The following is a 19,900-nucleotide window of genomic DNA, read 5'->3' as shown; positions in this document are numbered from 1 at the left end:
GTCTTTGGTAATAGTATTTGACTTGAAGTTTACTTTATCTGATACTTAGTATAGATACTCCAATTTTCTTTTACTTACTATATGCATGGTATATCTATTTCTATCACTTTCTGTCAACCTAAGTGTGCCTTTAAATTCAAAGTGTATCTTTTGTAGATAGCAAATAGTTAGGTTTAGCTTTTAACTGCAATGTTTAGTCATATTAAGTGTAATATGGCTGCTTTTAGGTCTACCGTTTGCTTTTTGTTTTCTGCTTATCCTTTCTATGTTTTATTCTTTTTCTCCTTTCCTATATTTTAATTGAATACTTTTTAAAAATTCCATTTTAATTCAGCTATTAGGTTTTATCTGTACTTACTAGCATTTGTTTTAGAGGTTACCCTAGGAATTGTGATATACAGAGGGTGCTAAAAATATATATACACATTTTAAGAAAGGAAGAAAACTGTATTAAAATTGTAATGCTCAATATATACCGATAACAGAAGATAAATACAAGTCATGTTTGACTCTGCAGTTACAAGAGGTGCTCAAGTGGTTACCATCAGCGTAATTTTAATGCAGTTTTTTCCTTTCTTAAAATGTGTATACATTTTTTTGTCACCTTCTGTATGTCCTTAAGTTTTCGCAATTTAATTAATGTTGAATCACTTTATGTAAAATGTTGCATAGTTCCATTAACTCTCCCTCTTTATGCTCTAGTCATCACATGAATTATATCTGCATATGCTATAAAATCCACATAATTTTATTAATTTTATATAATTTTTGCTGTAAACAATTATATATTTTAAAGAAGATAAAAGAGGTAGTCTTATTTATATACATATTTACTATTTTTAGTGTTCTTCATTTCTTCCTGAAGATTTCTTTTCAGCCTGAAAAATGTCCTTTAATTTTTCTTGTAATACAGGTTTCCTGGTAAAAAATTCTCTTGGCTTTTGTTTATCTGAACATGACTTTATTTAACTTTCATTCTTGAAGGATATTTTCACTGGATATAAGATTGTGGGTTTCGTTTTTTTTCTTTAAGTACTCTAAAGATGTTATTCATGGTTCTCTGCCCTCTCTTATTTCTGGAGGGAAGTTAGTGATCATTTATATCATTGTTACCCTGTTTGAAATGTGTTGTTTTCTTTTTGGCTACTTTCAAAAGCTTTTCTTCTTATTTTTGATTTTTAGCAGTTTGACTGTGATGTGTTTAGGTTTGTTTTATTTTTGTATTTAACCTGCTTAAGTTTCACTGAGCTTGAACATGAAAATTGATGTCTTTCATCAAATTTCAGCCATTATATCTTTGAATATTCTTTATTATTCCATTTTCTCTGTCTTCTAATTTTGAAATTTACATTAGACTTATGTTAGGCCTTTTGGTATTGTTCCACAGGTCACTGGGACTCTTTACTTTTTTGTTTTTTTTCAATCTTTAACCCTTTCTTTTTCAGATTAAAAAATTTCTTTTGATCTGTTCTCAAATTCTTTTCTTCTCTCAACTCCAATCTGCTGTTAAGCTTGTCCACTGAATTTTTTGTTTTGATAAAAATATAGAAAAAAAAAAAAAAAAGATCACCCCCCCAAAAAAAATTCTAGAATTCCCTTTTTTTCTACATTCTCTGCTGAGATTTTTCAGTCTGTTTATTCATTATGAGCATTTTCAGATTGAATAATTTATTTTAGTGTTTTCAGCTCCTCAATTCTAATCTGCTTTTAAGCCCATCCACTGAATTTTTATTTTGATACCTTTTTAATTCTAGAATTCCCATTTTTTTTCTAAATCTTCTGCTGAGATTTTCAATCGATTTATTCATTATGAGCATAGTTTTAATAGCTGCTTTAAAGTTCTTGTCTACCAGGTTCAATGTCTAGATTATTTTGAGGCTAATCTTCATTGTTTGACTTTTGACCACAGGTCACATTCTTCCCTTTTCTTCATGTCTAATATTTTTGGATTGTATCTTGGGTACTGTGACTGATACGTTGTAGAGTTTGGATTATGTTAGGTTCCTTAAAAAAAGACTGTTTTCTTTGTTATAAAGGGCAATTAGTTTGGCCAAACTCAAACTCCAAATTCTTTTCCTCTGCAATGGGCAGCAGTTGAAACCTCTGTTCAGTTATATTTGCCTTAGTTGGGCTGCTTGAAACTGTGTACATTCAGAGATCAGCCAGAGACTTAGGCAAAGTTTTTATGCAGAAATTGGGGCCACCCTTTCGTGGCTGTCTTCTTTCTAGGATTTTGTCCCTCACTTTCCAGTAGTTGCACTGAACTTTATCTTCTGTTTCTTCAATCAATAAGACTAAAAGTTTCTGAGTTTTAGCTACTCAGTGCTACTGACTGGAACCTGACTTTAGGTGAAAAACATTAAAAAATGGGAAACTCATCTAGTGCCCTTCTCTATTCCAAGTATCTGACTCCTGTTTCCGCCTGCGTTTTGTTGCTCTTCACTGCCTTTAGATATTTGGGGTTTTTTTACATGTTTTTTGTAGAGTTTATAATAGGGTTGCATACAAAAGTGTTATTTCAATATGAGTGATTCTACCATATTGAAAAAGAAAACCCTATCTTATGTTAACAGACAGCTTTAGGAAGTTATGCACATTTATGAGCACATAAGGGAGGGGTTTTTTTTCTCTCAAGTAGTGATTGCTTGTTGCATTAATACCTCTATGGATGTAATTGGTAATGCATACTCTTAGTTTTACTGATGGTGGTGGTAACTGGTCAGAGTCCAGGCTGGTGCTGACCGTGATTTCCTTTTAAAGTGAAGAACATCTAAGCCCCTTGTATTGTGTGTATGTATATTTATGTTTTATTTTCCTTAAAAAAAGCAGTATGAAATAATACATATTGATCATAAAAAAGCCAAACAATATGGAAGCATTAGGAGTAAAAGTGAAAAGCCTCCGCTGTATCGCTCCTTTCCACTGGGGTAGACCTCTGTTACTAGTTTGTGATTTTTTTTTTTCCAGACCCTTTTCTATATACATTTACATAGGTAGGGAAGAAATTAAGGTTTTATTATTTGTAAATATAATTGGGTTCTTTTAGTCTTATTTGGGTTAATTCTAGGCTTGTTGTTCTCTATTTAATTTTACAGTATTTTTTGAGATCTATTCATGGTAGTGCACTGTCTTACTCTTTTTAGTGGTTGAATATTTGTCTCTCGTAAAAATGTTCCAACATACATTTAACCATTTCCTTTTTGATGGACATTTAGGGTATTTCTGAGCAGTAAGTATTTCAAATAACGATAGAGTGGTATTCCTTGAACATGTATTTTTAACCACTTGGTGAATAGCCCTATAAGGATGTTTCAGTGAGTATAAGTGCTGGATTCAAAGGGAATGTACATTTTAAATTGCACTGACAAATCACCTCCAAAAAAACCATCCCACTTTATAATTTGACCAAAAGTATGGTCTTTTCCCTTACATCTTTACCATCTATGGCTATTACTCATCTCTTAAATTTTCTCTAATTTATGTTAAGATTGGAAACAAGATTTCATTTTTTGAGTTCTTTTTTTAATGAAATAGAAGTGTTTTTCATGTGTTTATTGAATATTTTTATCTGTTTTTCTGTGAATTGTCTTTTCTTACTCTTTGCCCACTTCTTGTTGGGTTGTTTTTACTATTGATTTGTCACATTTTCTTTGTATATTATTGATACTTATCCTTTATCTTTTATATACATTGTATTATATTTTCTCTTGGTCTATCACTTGTTTTTTACTTTGATTATTGTATTTCATAATAGAGAAATTAAAAAATTTAAATTACTGTCTTTTTTCCTATTTAAAAAATGTTACGATCATAATATGAGTGCAGTCGCTATTCACATGTATTTTCCCATATTCTAAACCCCATATTTAAAAAGTCATTTTAATTATAGTATAAGCCACTCTTTAAATATTTTGATGAGGTTGTCTGTCTCCTACCCATAGCTCATGTCCCATGGTTCTTGATTAACATCCATCTTTAAAAAGTTTTGTGAAGTTTAAGTTATCACGAATTGAGAAGGGTCGAGTAGGGGAGCAGGGAATTAGTGTCGGTAAATTCTGGCATTTTCTAAATATCCATGAAAGTTTAAGGCCTTGTAGGATAGCTTCCTTCTAGACTCAGCTATATTCTGGACTAAGGCCAACTTAACTGTGGGAAGACATGGCTTTATGGGAGAGTTTATCCATAAACAATGTGTGGAATCAAATCTCATGAGATATTATTCATTACATGGTTCTGGACCTGGGACATTTTCTTTGGTATATATGGATGGTCTGTAAATTTCTTCCTTCCCAGTATGTAGAGAGATTTGTGGGTACCTATAACCCCAGGGGACAAATTAAGCAGCTTGTGGAGATTTTTGTGGGTTGCTTCTTGTTCTCTGGGGAAGAATATGCCGGCAAGTTCTTTTACTACTAAAGGTGAAATGAAATTGTCTTCCGGCAACAAGGGCATCATCACACGTGAGAGGAGGTGCGGCACATGTGGTTGTGGAGGTCGTGGCTGCACATCTTTTTTTTGCTCAGTTCAGTTACAGCATCCTGTGAACTTCCTAAGTACCAGGGCCTGTGCTAATAAGCATCACTGATACGAGATCAGTCAGATTTAGTGCTAACCAAAGGTATCTTAACTTGGGAGACTTGACATTGAAGCTGAATCTTGGTGGATGAATAGCAGTGTTCCACGAGTGACAGATGGGGCTGGTATTCTAGCAGAGGGAGCAAGATGACCAAAGGTATAGCGCATTTCCTCGTAGGCTGTTTCAGATACAGAGAAAGTGGTCGAATATTTAGTGATTCTGTATTTTGACACTACATACTTGCGACTTTATTTAATATTAGCTGTCATGAAATCTATTTCCTCAGTTGTGTTACACAAATGTAAATCTAATTTGTATATTTAACAATGAATATAAGATTTGAGATTTTTTTGCCTTGTGGAAAGGCAAATTCCAAATAGTAATTTAAATTATAAATAGAAAATTTTGCATTGTTAAAAGGTTAATGGTATTTAAATAGTTTTGTTTTTAATGTGACTATTTATAAGGCTTTTACACCATAATGTCTACATGTCTACAGAATTGAATACTTCTATTTGGATGATTTCAATTTTGAGGGGAGGGGTAGATTTTTTTTCTTTTTGTCTTGACAGATGCCATGTAGTTAACATAAATACTGTAGCAGAGCAACACTTATAAAATAGTGAACTGAGAGTTCTCAAGTATTCACTCCTGGCTCATTTTTGGTGTCATTCGGTTGGTCTTTTGACCCAGTGGATCCAGAGTGTTGTAGCTCAGCCTCCGGGGCTTGTGGGTGCAAGTGATCTCCCTTTTCTTGCCGAGCCTCCTCTCGGTGGCAGGGCTCCTCTCCCCCCAGCCTGCTTTTCTGTCATGTGAGAGGAATTATTAGAGTTGATGTACAGATGAGGTGGAAATTTATTCTCAGAACATAGTTGTCTGTTTTGGTAGGGAGAGCTCTAGCTGACAGCCACGTCCCTTAGAACCCCGCAGACTAAGCTCTTCATTATGTTGTCTTCAGGGCGGTGTTATGTTAGACCTCACCTGAAAATGGCGGTGAATTATTCCTACTCCACTAGAAGATATGCTGTGCAGGAGAGACGAGTGGAGACTAGGCTAGAGGCTAAACGCAGCATATTTTGTGGAGTCTTGGGCTACCTCTTTCCAAAACACTCACATATAATATCTGTCTTGTGTCGGTTAATTTAGTTGTGTTTCTGGTTTGTGTAGAGGACAGAAATAAGGTAAAGTGAGGATGGGACAGTCTTGGGAAAGGATGGTGGTAAGATTTCATGTCTTTTGCTTCTTTAGGTTGCACAGAGGATTTTCTAGGGAATAATCCTGAAACCACTACAACTAACTGAAGCGCTGCTCATTTTCCAAGAGAGTTTGAGGAATGGTAGCGGTCATATTACCTTGAGCCTGAGCTGGGAGGACTAATTGCAGCATGCCAGCCCTGACTGTACTCTTGAAGTAGGCTCTAAGCTATTGGCCTTGTTGACTTAAAAGCCAGAGGAGAATCCAGTTGAAATTGTTCTACCTGGGTAGGCATTTATTTATGCTGTAAAACAGAAATTAGAGTAGATGCCCTTAGAAGTTCAGAGATCTCAGGTTTTTCTCTAAATCTGGGCCCAGCCTATTGACCATTCACAGATAACCAGGGCTGTTAGAAAATGGACTGCAGTCCATTCGTTTTAGTCAACAAATTTTAGCAAGTGCCTACTAAGTGATAGACTCTATTCTAAGCTGTCTCATTTGTGAATGTTCTACATGAAACACAGGTTAAACAACAGAAGACCTAACAGAAGTACAGCCTCAGTGTATATACAGGGGGTGCCAAAAAAATGTATACACATTTTAAGAAAGGAAAAAACTGTATTAAAATTATCCTGTTGGTAACCACTTTGAGCACCTCTTGTAATTGCACAAGTCAAACGTGACTTGTATTCATCTTTCATTTTGGTATATATTGAGTATTACAATTTTAATACAGTTTATTCCTTTCTTAAAATGTGTATACATTTTGTGGGCACCCTTGGTATGTATAATTTTATTAAGTACTTATTAGAAATGGGACACTTTGCCATGTGGTCTAGATCAATGATTTTAACCCATGTGTAGTCAGTTATAAAATGAATAGGAAGTTATTTGTCAAAGTATCAAATGTTTACAAGTGATTTACTTTAAAATTAACCAGAGTAGTTTCAGACTAATATCTATAATAGTTTTCGCAAACGACTTTGAAAACAACCAGGTCTGTGTAATGCTACAGTACTTTAGCTTTTATGCACTTGTGTTCTCTATGCTTTCTTGACAGGAGAGTCATAGGGTTATAGCCATTGTATTCTGGGAAGCTGTGTTGTCTATGGTCTGCCATCAGGCGTGTGCTGTGGTGGAAAATTGGTTGAGAATTCATTGTTCTAGGGGTTAGAGAGATGAGTGAGACATCTGGTCAATGCCTGTCTCGGTCTTTTTGTCCAGAGGAATGAATAAGACTGCAGGTACCTGTAACACGAGAGAGATAAAGTAAGGTGGTGTCATGAGAAATACTTAGAACAAAAGTATGGAAGAGAAGACTGACAGTGATGTTGTCTGCCTGCCACGTGGATGTTGAACTCAGGACTCACTTGTTGAGCCCAGTAATACATGCCCAGGAGCTCTGCTAACTGTTGAATACACAAAGATGAACGGGGCGCTCTTGGTCTTTGTGTTCATTAAATGCTTTTTGGATCTGACTTTGGGAGAAAGGTGAAATTTAGGTTGATGGTTTGGGGACATGGGTGGAAGAAGGTGGTACTTGCGCAGGGCCTGTAAGCAGTTAGGCATTTGGAGGTGGACACAGAGCAGGGTCAACAGCATCATCAGAGGGTCTTGTCGGAGGCTGTCGGGTGTGCTTTCTGACTTAATTGCAGGTTTCCGGAAGTGGGTTAAGGCTGAGCAGGGAAGTTGCTCCCAGACTAAGGTCAGTGGCTTTGAGGAGTTTATGGAGCTACTGAAATTGCTTTGTTTGTAGGACAGGGAGAGAGCCCTGAAATGTTGGCTCTCTGTGTTGTGTCGGTAAGGTTGCTTTCCTCCTATTTAGCTAAGCTGTGGCCTAAAGATGTCTTAAATATTTTTTCTGAACTGTTTGCCGACTTTTACCCTTAAATACTTTGGTATATATTTCCTAAGAACAAGGACATTCTCTTACATTACCACAATGTGATTATCAAAATCAGGATCTTATTTAAACTTCACCAGGGATTTTGTTGGTAACTTTTACCTCATTTATGGAAGTGATCTTGTCTTCATTCATTTGGTACCTTACTTTTTTATATTTATACATTTGAAAAGAAAGCTAGAAAATAACAAAAATAAAACTAGCAGTCACATCTCCCACTGCGCAAAACTTTTGGTATTTGTTCATAAGTGCCTGCAGTGGGCCTGCTTCTTCTGGCCACCTGCTACCTCTCCAACTTCATCTTTCCTCACTCTCCTTCCTGTTGACTGTTCCAGGCACGTGGCCTCCTTGCTGTTCTGCAAATACAGCAGGTACACTTGCGTCTCTGGGCTTTCATTCAGCACACTTTTATTGAATACCTTTTATTCCCAACCAGAGCAAACAGATCCATTGGAAAAGTTATTTCATCAGTTCAGTAGTAGGTAATATTTAATTCATTGTGCCATTTCCTCAACAGTGACTTGAGCATTTCTTATGTACCACAACTTTGAGAGGGAGAAAGGAAACCTGGAGAGAGTTAGGAAAATACACAAAAATGAATAAATTATCTCCTTGACTTTAGGGAGGATTTACTTATAAGAATGGGTTGTCCTACATATTTCCAGTTGATAAATGTTGAATAGCATTATTGATTGATCATTGCCCAGTTTAAATATTTCTAGATCTGTCATAATGTTGACAATTCTTTTATCCAAACAAAATTTTAAATAAGTCCTGTTTTTTAATACAGTGATTCTTTTTCCAGGATTCCTGTTGGATATGGGGATTTAAAAAACTCAACATATATGGCCAAATAAAGAATGTTTTGAAAATTAATGTGAAAAGGTATTTTAGTACGTTTTCTAAGGTATTACAAGTTAAATCACATCAGTTGCTCATTAATTTCTTCATTGAAAAACGTAACATGGCAGGAATTTAGTAATCTCAGACTTTGTAGATTTAGTATCCTCATCATTTTTGAGCCTGATAACAATAGCAAGTTTTGTTTAATGTTGATTTTTAAGTGAAATTTGATTTTTCACAATCAGAACACCAAGGAATTACTAGATCTTTATAAGTACTAGTTCTTGAATTTTCACAACTACTCTCAAAGGCATCTGAGATCCATATTTTAAAAAGTATTTTATAAAGAGTCATGTTGCTGTTTGTTTTTCCTATAAATTTCAAAACCAATACATGCTGGGAAAAATTAAAACCAAGTAAAAGAAAAAAAAAAGTGAAAAGTCCTCCTTTTATCACCTTCTCATTCTCGAAAGAACCATGGTACAATTTGGTGTGTAGCTTTCCACCCTTCCAGTCATGGATCTGTGCATATGCAAGCCTATATACACTCATATAGCTTTAAAAAAACACAACAATAGAATCATATTCTTGTGTTATTCAATGGATTGCCATTTTCATTTGTGGTATTTTCCCATGCCAGTTCATATCTCTTTTCACAATTGCATGTAATTTATTTCCTTGTATGGGTATTTCATAATTTATTTAACTATCCCCTGCTGACAGACATTTAAGTTATTTCTAATTTTTCACTATTAATTCTTCCTGTTTTATAGGCAAAGAGCCTAATACTTGGCCAAGAAAGAGTGACTTAGCCAGAGTTGTACACTTCTTTATAGCTGGTGATGCAGGGTCTCTGACTCCCATGCCCCGAATGAGTGCCTGATGCCATCTGTTGAGATGCCGGCTGCTATAAAATGAAGTGAAGTGAACACAATCCCTGCTTTTAGGGAAGTTGTACCTATGTGATGTATAACTCCCACTGCTCTGTGGGCACTTGTGAAAGCGTTGTGTACACTCTGAGTAAGAGGCTTATTAAGTTGGGTGGTCAATCTGGAAGAGCAGTGTGGGACAGTGATGTCAGTACGCCAGACACGCTGGTGCCTTTGGAATTCTCCAATTTGATCTGGAATCTGAATGGTGTTCCTGGTGTTCTTTTGGAACAGGGCTTAGTGGTAAGTACAGGACGATCCAGAAAGATTGCTGGGAGAGAAACAGGGGTTGTTGAGAACTCATCCACCAGGAATGTGTTTTGTAAGTAAGCAGGAAGGAGGGCGGTATCATCATCAGAAACATCCAGCAAGGCCCCTGGAGGCCAGGATGCTTCGGTGTTTAGTCATTGTTTAGTGATTGTTGTCCTAAGCTGGTGCCTGTCATGGAATTTCTAACCTGGTTTGGAGTCACGATCTGAGAAATCAGTGTGAAGAAGGCGCTTGGGCAGCAGGAGGAGACGCTAGGGAAGGCAACACGTCTAGTCCAGAGGAGAGAGGAAGGATTAGCTGTTCTAAACGCAGCTCTGGCATTTGGGGCAGCTCTGCCATCTTGTGGAATAAATGCTCAGTGATTTTTGTGAGGGCTGAGTGCAGACATTTGCAATCTAGGGGATGGCTTTGGCAAGGTTTCTTTCCTCCTACTTGAATATTCTGTGGCCTCAAAATATTTTTCCTGCATATATTTTTAAGACGTTTTTATTTTGAAATAATTTCAGACTTATAAAAAAGGTTGCAAAAATAGTACAAAGAATTTCTGTACAGGCAAACCTCTGAGATTTTGCGGGTTCAGTTATAGGCCACTGTAATAAAGCGAGTATACAATAAAGTGAGTTGTAATCTTTTTGCTTGTGGAGGGTCTTGCCTTCAGTTTGTAAAAAACGCAACATCTGTGAAGTGCAGTAAAATGAAGCACAATAAAACGAGGTGTGCATGTATGTCTTTAACCAGATTCCCCACTTGTTAGCAATTTCCCATGTTTGCTTTTTTGTTCTGTTTTTAAAAAAATATTTCTTTCTGAATTGTTTACAGATAAGTTGCAGACCTTTACCCCTAAATACTTCAGTGCATATTTCCTAAAAACAAGGACATTCTCTTACATTACCACAATATAATTATCAAAATCAGGACCTTATTAAAGGTTTGTCAGTTATTATAATAATATTCTTTATAGCAAAAGTGGGAAAAGCATTATTTTTCCTGGTCGGATCCAGTCCTAGGTGACACATTGGATGTAATTGTTTTGTTTCTTTAGTCTCCTTTCATCTGCAACAGTTCTTCAGGTTTTGTTTGTCTTTCATGACCTTGACATTTCTAAAGAATAAGATGTTCCTCAATTTGGGGTTTTCTGATGTATCCTCATGATTAGATTTAGATTATTCACTTTTAGCAGAAATAGCATATAAGTGATGTGTCCTTTTCAGGTGCATTGTTTCAGGAGGCACATAATATCTGTTTGTCCCATTTATTGCTTGATGTTAATTCTGCCACTTGGCTAAGGTAGTATCTATCGGGTTTCTCTGCTATAAAGCTATTATTTTTCCCTTTGTAATTAAAAAGTGTCTTGTGAGAGAATACTTTGAGACTGTGTAAATATTTTGTTTCTTCATTAAATGTTGCAGACATTTTAACATCCATTGATATTGCCTGAAACAACTATAAATATGATGGCTGCCAAATGGTGATTTCTAACTCTCCTCATTCCTTTTACATTTATTAGTTTGTATTTTATTGTAAGGAAGAGCTTTCCCTTTTTTATTTATTTTATTTATTTATAGCCACATGGACTCATGGATTCTTACTTTGTTCTATGAGTTATAATCTGTTAGTATCATTTACTTATTTTAATACCCATATCGTCCCATATTTGGCCAGTGGGAACCCTTCAAACTGGTTCCTATGTCTTTATCATAATTGAGCACTTACTTACTTTTTGGCATAACAAGATGTTCTAAGCTCATCTTATACTTATCCAATCCTGGATTCAGCTATTTCTCCAAGAAGCCATATATTTTTTTTAAGTGGAGAATTGTATTTGGAAACCGAAATCTGGGTGCTAGGTGTGCTCCTTGTTTTGGGGTATACAGAGAAAATGTGGATGTTCTTCTTTACCACCTGCCTTCCTAGCCCAAGCCCCTCTCCAGAGGTAACTACTGTCAACAGTTTGATTTCTATCCTCTGGTTTCCTTTCTGTGCAGTTTTACAATGGAGTTGTACAGTACGTACTGGGCAATTTCCTGTTTTCACTTAACATTGTATCTTGAGATTATTCGTATCAGTAAGTACAGAGCTACTTCATTCTTTTAAGTGGCTGGTTAGAATTGCAAAATGCAGACTTCCCATAATTTTTTTTAACTGTTCCACTGTGGATATTTTGATTGTTTATTTTTTAATTCTAAGCATTTGAGTGAACTTGCTGTGAATATTTAAAGCTGTTCTGTTTCTCTTTGATTGCTTTTGTTGCTTCAAAGCTGAGAAAGTTATTCCTTCACAGACTTCGAAAATGTTTTATTCATTATATTACAGTATTTAAAGTACATGTCAAAAAAGTATTCAACTCCTGGGTTCATGTGGTGCTCTTACTTGACTAGGATACTGACCGTATTAGGGCTTGTTGCTGAGGGAACACAAGACAATGAGAAGTGGCCCTTATCCTCTGGCTGGAGAAGTGACAAATGACAGGATCCAGGAGCAGATCCAAAGTGCTAAAGATGGGGTGCAGCAGATAGTCAGTCATTTGTGCCAGGAGTCGATGGCATGTGGTTCTTGAGAGCCAGGGCCATCTGGACGTCTTCCTGCACGTGGAGTGAGCTGGGTCTGGGTGGAAGTGAAGAGTTGGCTGAGCCCGGGGGGGATGGCAGGGAGAGGGCACAGTAAGAGCAGAGGTGTGAGCTGTGGGAGCATGAGCGGTTGCGGGGGCCAGCAGTAGGCTGGGGCAGACCTGAGGCCTCACCGTGGTGGATTCATGGGAGATAAGCTGGGAAAGCAGGATGGTACTTAGATTGACATGGGCTTAGAATGCCAGACCGAGTATTGCCAATCAGACTGAATATAACCATCACAGTCATCTAACTGTGCGGTTTTGAGGTACTGGCAATGGATACACACGAAAAAAGAGTGAAATAGGACATTTATTTCTAAGCCAAGTTTCAGAAAACATAGTTAAAAAACTTTTTTAGTATAAAAGTAATGTATGCTTACTATAAAAAAAGAAACTATAAAGCATTATCCAAGCATATAGAAAATGAGAGGGCTTCTGATCCTACTCTGTATTATCTATTGCCGTGTAACAATATTAGCACAAACATAGTGGCTTAAAACAACGCATTTGTTTTCTCAGTTTCTGTGGATGAGGAGCCCAGGTATAGCTTCACTGGATTCTCTGCAAGGCTGCAATCAAGGAGTTGGCCAGGGCTGTGTTCTCAGCTGAAAACTACTGGGGAAGGATCTGCTTCTAGGCTCACATGATTGTTGGCAGCTTTCAGTTCCTGCAGGAAGTCAGACTGATGGCCACAGTTTTTTGCTGGCATTCTCAGCTCCTTGCCACATGGTCCTCTCCGTAGAGTAGCTCACAACATAACAGCTTGTTTCATCAAGCTAGCAAGAGGCTGTGCTAACTAGTAAGATGGACATTACAATCTTACATAAAATGATCAGGAAAGTGACAAACTGTCACCTTTGCCATATTCTATTAGAGGCAAGTGACCAGTCCTGCCCATACTCAAGGGGAGGGGATTTATACATGGGTGTCAGTACCAGAAGGCAGGGATTATTAAGAGACATTTTATAGTCTGTCCCCACTTTCACCACCAAAAAAATTGAAAAATACAAAAATAAAACAAACATTCCTTAGAGTTACCATTATTAAAACCAAATTCAAATTCTGTGCACTGTTTTTCTCTGTCTAGTAGTAATTTGGGAGAGGCAAGAGCAAAGGGTGCCTGGGAGCCAGGGAAGAGCTCTATGCTTTGATTCCTTCAAACATCTGTTAATCATGAGGAAGAGCACAGAGCATGGAAATAGTAATACCAGTAACTGTTTGCAAAGATTGATTTCCATATGACTTTCTAAAACAGGAATAAATGGGTTTCTACCCCAGGGGCAAATTCCATTATCCCTAGCTTTTGAACTGGGCTTCCATGGGTTTTTTTTTGTTTGTTTGTTTGTTTGTTTTTAAAGTTTATTGGGGTGACAATTGTTAGTAGTTACGTAGATTTCAGTTACATAGATTTCAGGTGAACAATTCTGTATTACATCATCTATAAATCCCATTGTGTGTTCACCACCCAGAGTCAGTTCTCCTTCCATCACCATATATTTAAGATTTTATTGGGGAAGGGGAACAGGACTTTATTGAGGAACAGTGTGTACTTCTAGGACTTTTTTCCAAGTCAAGTTGTTGTCCTTTCAATCTTAGTTGTGGAGGGTACCATTCAGCTTCAAGTTGTTGTCCTTTCAGTCTTAGTTGTGGAGGGCGCAGCTCAGCTCCAGGTCCAGTTCCCGTTTTCTAGTTGCAGGGGGCGCAGCCCATCATCCCTTGCAGGCGTCGAACCGGCAACCTTGTGGTTGAGAGGATGCGCTCCAACCAACAGCCATCCGGGAGCTCAGCGGCAGCTCAGCTCAAGGTGACGTGTTCAATCTTAGTTGCAGGGGGCGCTGCCCACCATCGCTTGTGGGACTCTAGGAATTGAACTGGCAACCTTGCGGTTAAGAGCCCACTGGCCCATGTGGGAATTGAACCGGCAGCCTTCAGAGTTAGGAGCATGGAGCTCTAACCGCCTGAGCCACTGGGCTGGCCCGATCCCATGAGGTTTTAATGTACGTATTTTCTGCTCTCTGTCCTAGTAACTGCTCCCATCTTGACAAGGACCATAGTATTCCAAGAGTGGATGACGTCACTTAGCTGGTGCCATCAGTGACATAAGTTCCAAATGAACTATCCTCCCCTTGGGAAATACACACCTATATGTGAGACTTGGAATTCATATAGACAGTGGCCAGTAGGCCCTTTTGGCAACCAGAGGCTCTCCTAGTTTCTCGACCATGCTTCCACCACCATGTTTCTTTTGTCACTGGAACATCTTTCTGAAGAGGAGTGTAATATGAAAATATAAAAGAATTTTTTTTCTACTATGAAAATAATATGGCTATTATAAAAATTAGAAAATATGGAAAAGTAAAGAAAACTGATTCTTTAAACATTTCTCATTTATTTTTTAATTTTTATTGGTTAAACATTTATATAATTTACGAAGTGGTCCCCCAGTAAGTCTAGTACCCACCTGACAACACACATACTGTGCATGTTTCCTCAAAAATAAGACCTAGCCGGACAATCAGCTCAAATGCATCTTTTGGAGCAAAAATTAATATAAGATCGGATCTTATAGTAAAATAAGACCGGATCTTATATTAATTTTTGCTCCGACATATGCATTAGAGCTGATTGTCCAGCTAGGTCTTATTTTTGGGGAAACACAGTAGTTATTACAATATTATTGACTATATTCTCTATGCTGTACTTTACATCTCCGTGACTATTTTATAACTATCAATTTGTACTTTTTAATCCCTTCACCTTTGTCACCCAGCCCACCAACCTCCTTCCCATAAGGCAACCATCAAACTGATTTTTTTTTTTTTACTTAAAATCCCTTAACCAAAAAGTTGCCATTATTTACATTCTTACAATTCCAAAAAAACTCATATATACTATTATATTTATATATTATTTTTATACGTATTCTTATGTTTTGCTTATAACGTATTTTGTGGGGTGTTTTGAGCATAGTTATGCTGTGCATATTTTATTTTTTTAATTCTTCCTTTTAAAATGTAAAACACTTTTGCTGGTTATATCATTTTACTGTTCCTGTTGTGCTTTTATTAATTACCATTAATATCCAGTTTTTGATTAATAAAATGGGCAATTAGATGTTAAAATTTTGCAGGTTATGCCACTGATACATGGGTTCCTGGCTGGGAGTATGCATAATTTTGATTGTTTTAGGTAAATTACTGTGAGGTCAGACAACCAGGATGACAACTAATGCTCAAGTGACCTGTTGCAGTTAATAATGGGTATTCTCTTCTATTACCTCATGGAAACATGTGGGAGCCTTGTGAAATAAGTATTTTTATTCCCACTTGATGAGGAAACAGTCTTGGAGAGGCTCTCTTGTTTGATGTAGAAGTACACAATAAGCACTGTAAGAAGAAAAGAAAGGAGCACATTTTCTGTTTCATTTTGGAATAAGGAGTGAACAGAACCAACTGTAATACAAATAGGAAGGGACAGATACTACAAGATTTATTCCCCATGACATTCTTATGGGAATTCAGAGAAGGCAGAACAGAATCTTTTCTGCCGAGAAGCCAAGGAGAAAGCAAGGGGGTGATTTGAAGGATGAGTACGGCTTGGTTTGCATATGGGAGAAATGTGCCAAGCAGGGAACCACGCGGACTGTACAGGCTGACCTGGCAGCTTTCATTGTGCATACAGACAGCTCGTTGTGGCTGTTGTCAGGGAAAAGTCGGATAAAATTGTGAAGTCTGGAAAATTTTTCATACCTCTGAAAACTTGTTGGGTTCAAAATTAGTACAGTTTGCAGCACCTTCATGAAAAGAACAAATACTTAAGTCTTGGGGTGTTTATATATCTTTTTTTGCTGTTTGCATTTTAATTTAACATACAACTCTCATTATTAAAAAGTTAACATAAACACTTTTATTACTGTAGAATACTTTTTATCTACTTTTTGATTTGTGGGTCTGAAATTATCAGATTTTGTCATAGACTATTCGTAACTGATTTATACCCTGTTTGCTGCTTTTCTCACCCTGGTGCTTGTGTTGATTGTTTTTCCCCGACAGTGGGTTACTGGCAGGCTTATACTCAGAAGGGCTTGCATATCAATGAGTTATACTTCACTGAGTTGAATTTATGGGGGAATCTTTCAGAATTTCCATGGTTGAAGATTCATAATTCTTAAATCTTCTTTTAATGTTTACTCCTTCAGGCAAAAACCAGCAACTGATTTTTGTCTTATCTATGTTGCTGTCTTGAAAGGGGCTCTTGGTTTGGCCAGGGGCTTGGCGACAGTGACACCTGGAAGTGTCTTCTCTGTTGGGGAGTTTCTCTGTTCACCTGAGCCTCTGTGATCCTAGGCTGCTTCACAGAGGCAGGTGGCCCACTACGTGCCAAGCTTGCTCACCTTTGGAGGCCCTGCTGCTCTCACCTTCTGCTTAGCTGTAAGGACTCAAGTTTGGCTTTTGGAGGGAGGAGTTTTTATCCTGCCAAACTAAACTTTCTTTTGAGAGGCTTACCAGATTGGAAAACTATCTATCTTAGTCCATTTGTGCTGCTATAACAGAATACCCCAGACTGGGTGGCTGATAAACAACAGAAATTTATTTCTCACAGTTGTGGAGGCCGGGAAGTCTGAGATCAAGGCTCCAGCAGATTCAGTGTCTGGTGAGGACCCACTTCCTAGTTCATATTGTTCTCACTGTGTCCTCACATGGTGGAAGGGGCAGGGGAGTCTTTGGGGTCTCTTTTATAAGAGCACTAGTTGCATTCATAACCTAGTCACCTCTCAAAAGCCCCACCTCCAAATACCATCATATTGGAGATAATGTTTTTAACATACACATTTTGGGGATCTATAGCACTATCAGACCAGATATATCTTCATTTCAGCAGATGGTTTGACCACATTTCTCTTGAAAACAATCTGTGGACGCAGGAAATAGCTACATGAGTGCGTTGGTGATCTTCATAGATGAGATTGAATTGGCTCAGGCAACTCTGCCTAGATGGTGTAGATTAATTGGTTGGTGTCAGCCCGAAAGGTGTTCTAATGGCCATCCTCAGCTCTGTCCTACTGGATCTTTATCAACAATTTGGAAAAAGACCTAAGAATACACAGGATTACAGAGTTGAGAATTATGAGATCCTTGGGCTGAAATAATCAGATGGACTTTATTAGGGATAAATGTAACTTCCAATGTATAGTTTGAGAAAACTCTTTGGGGAAAGTGGAAATGCAAAGACAACACAGAGTTTAGGATTTTGAGGGCCTAAGCTTGTTGCTTTCCAGCATCGTATAATATGATTTGGTTGCATTAGTAAAAGTAAAATGTCTTAAACAGTGGAGGTAATAATCCCACTGAAGAGCCATACTAGAAATCTTGTGATTGGTTTGGATTTCACATTTTTAGAAGGATGTAGACAAAACTGAGTGCTTACATAGTGCTTTGTCTCCCAGCCAGAGCTTATGAGGGCTGGTTCAAGGGGTGTTTCACCTTGGTTGATAATTATAATAGCTGTCTCCAGCTGCTCCATAAATGACGTAAGCCTATTTATTTATAAGGTGTATTTTATATTTGAAATGGTCTGCTTTGTGCCACATGTATATGTTGTCTTTCGGCTCCTTGGCAGCTCTTTGAAATAGGTGGTGGTATTCCCCTTTTGTAGATTAGAAGTTGAATAATCAGATTAGTTAAAAAAAAATATGCACAGCTTATTTACGCAGCTAAGGAAGGCTAGAGCTAGGAGTTAAAGTTGGGCTGTTTCCATGCTAGCATGCTGCCTCCGGCATGGGCATGCGGTGAGGCTGGGAGTGGTGGGGCCTTCTGCTCTCCTGCTGATGAACAGGTTAATTCCTGAACGGCTGTTCCCATTTGTTCATAAACCCAAAATGATGACACTTACATGCCAGACACTTTCCTAGGATCTTCACATGTAATTTATTTAATTCTCACAACTCAGTGAAGAAGTTACCATTATTATCTGCATCCTGCACATGAGGAAACAGGCAGGAGACATAAGTAGAGGAGCCAGGAGTGGAACCAGGCTGTCCAGCACCGAGTCCACACTTTTAATTACTGCCCTGTCTTTGCCTTATCCCCACGATCAGCATGTGCACCCAGGATGCAAAGTCTTTGTAGAATTGGTCCGAAGTTTTCATTTTCAACTCTTTTTTTTTTAATGTACACTATTTTTATTTTTTCTTTAAGTATAATTGATATACAATATTAGTTATATTAGTTTCAGGTGTACAATAAAGTGAGTGATTCAACATTTTTATGCCTTACAATGTGCTCACTCCAGTAATTCTTAGTAATTGTCTGTCAACCATGCAAACTTATCACAGTATTACAGACTATCTCCCTTCACGTTTTTCACCCCCTACTCCGTGGTTCTCTGGCAACCATCCCTGTGGTCTCTGTTTCTGAGTCTGTTTTTGTTTTGTTTGTTCATTTGTTTTCTTAGATTCCACATATAAGTGAAACCATATGATATTCTTTCTTTAACTTATTTCACTTAGCTTCATACCTTCTATGTCCATCCATGTTGTCACAAATAGCAAGATTTTAGTCTTTTTTATTGCTGAGTAATATTCCGTGTGTGCGTGTCACATCTTGTTTTATCTAGTCATCTATGGATGGACACCTAGGTTGCTTCCATATCTTGGCTATTGTAAATAACACTGCAGTGAATATAGGGTGTATATATCTTTTCAAATTAGTGTTTTTGTTTTCTTCTGATAAATACCCAGAAGTGGAATTGCTGGATTGTATAGTAAATCTATTTTTAGTTTTTTGAGGAATCTCCATACTGTTTTCCATGGTGGCTGCAACCAATTTTCAGTCCTACGAGCAGTACACAAGGGCTCCCTTTTTTATCCACATCCTCACCAACACGTGCTATTTGTTGACTCTTTGATAATAGCCATTCTGACTGGTGTGAAATGGTATCTCATTGTGATTTTGATGTGCATTTCCCTGATGATTTGCGATGTTGAGCATCTTTTTATATGTCTATTGGCCATCTGTATGTCTTCTTTGGAGAGACATCTTTTCGTGTCCTCTGCTCACTTTTGGGTCGGATTATTTTTTTGTTATTGAGTTGTATGAGTTCCTTATATGTTTTGGATATCAGCCCCTTATTGATATATCATTTGCAAATCTATTTTCCCATTCAGTCTTTTGGTTTTGTTTATAGATTCCATAGCTGTGCAGAAACTTTTCGGTTTGATGAACTCCCATTTGTTTATTTTTGCTTTGTTTCCCTTGCTAGAGGGGACATATCCAAAAAGATATTACTCAGGCTGGTGTCAAATAGTTTCCTACCTATGTTTTCTTCCAGGAGTCTTATGGTTTTAGGACTTAATGTTTTAAGTCTTTAATCCATCCTGAGTTGATTTTTGTATATGGAGTAAGAGTGTGGTCCGATTTCATTTTTTGCATGTAAATGCTCAGTTTTCCCAACACCACTTGTTGGAGATCGTTTTCAATTCTTAAAGTTTTTTAAAAATTCAAAGATACTTATATTTTAGTATTATTTTTTTGCATTATAAATAAGTATGTCATAAACCTGGGTCTTAAACACGAGTC

The 19,900-nt window shown here is 37.4% G+C and overlaps 1 protein-coding gene across 8 annotated transcripts in view; it reads left to right on the top strand.

Annotated features, from left to right (window-relative positions):
• The window catches only part of PHF20 (PHD finger protein 20), a 116,279-nt gene that overhangs the window by 63,181 nt on the left and 33,198 nt on the right, over positions 1-19,900 (top strand). The gene's annotated exons all lie outside the window — the stretch shown is intronic.

This window comes from Rhinolophus sinicus, chromosome 13 (genome assembly GCF_057876585.1).
Source record: "Rhinolophus sinicus isolate RSI-liver-muscle chromosome 13, RSI-T2T, whole genome shotgun sequence".
NCBI lineage: Eukaryota > Metazoa > Chordata > Mammalia > Chiroptera > Rhinolophidae > Rhinolophus > Rhinolophus sinicus.
This window is presented reverse-complemented; position numbering and strand designations above follow the sequence as displayed.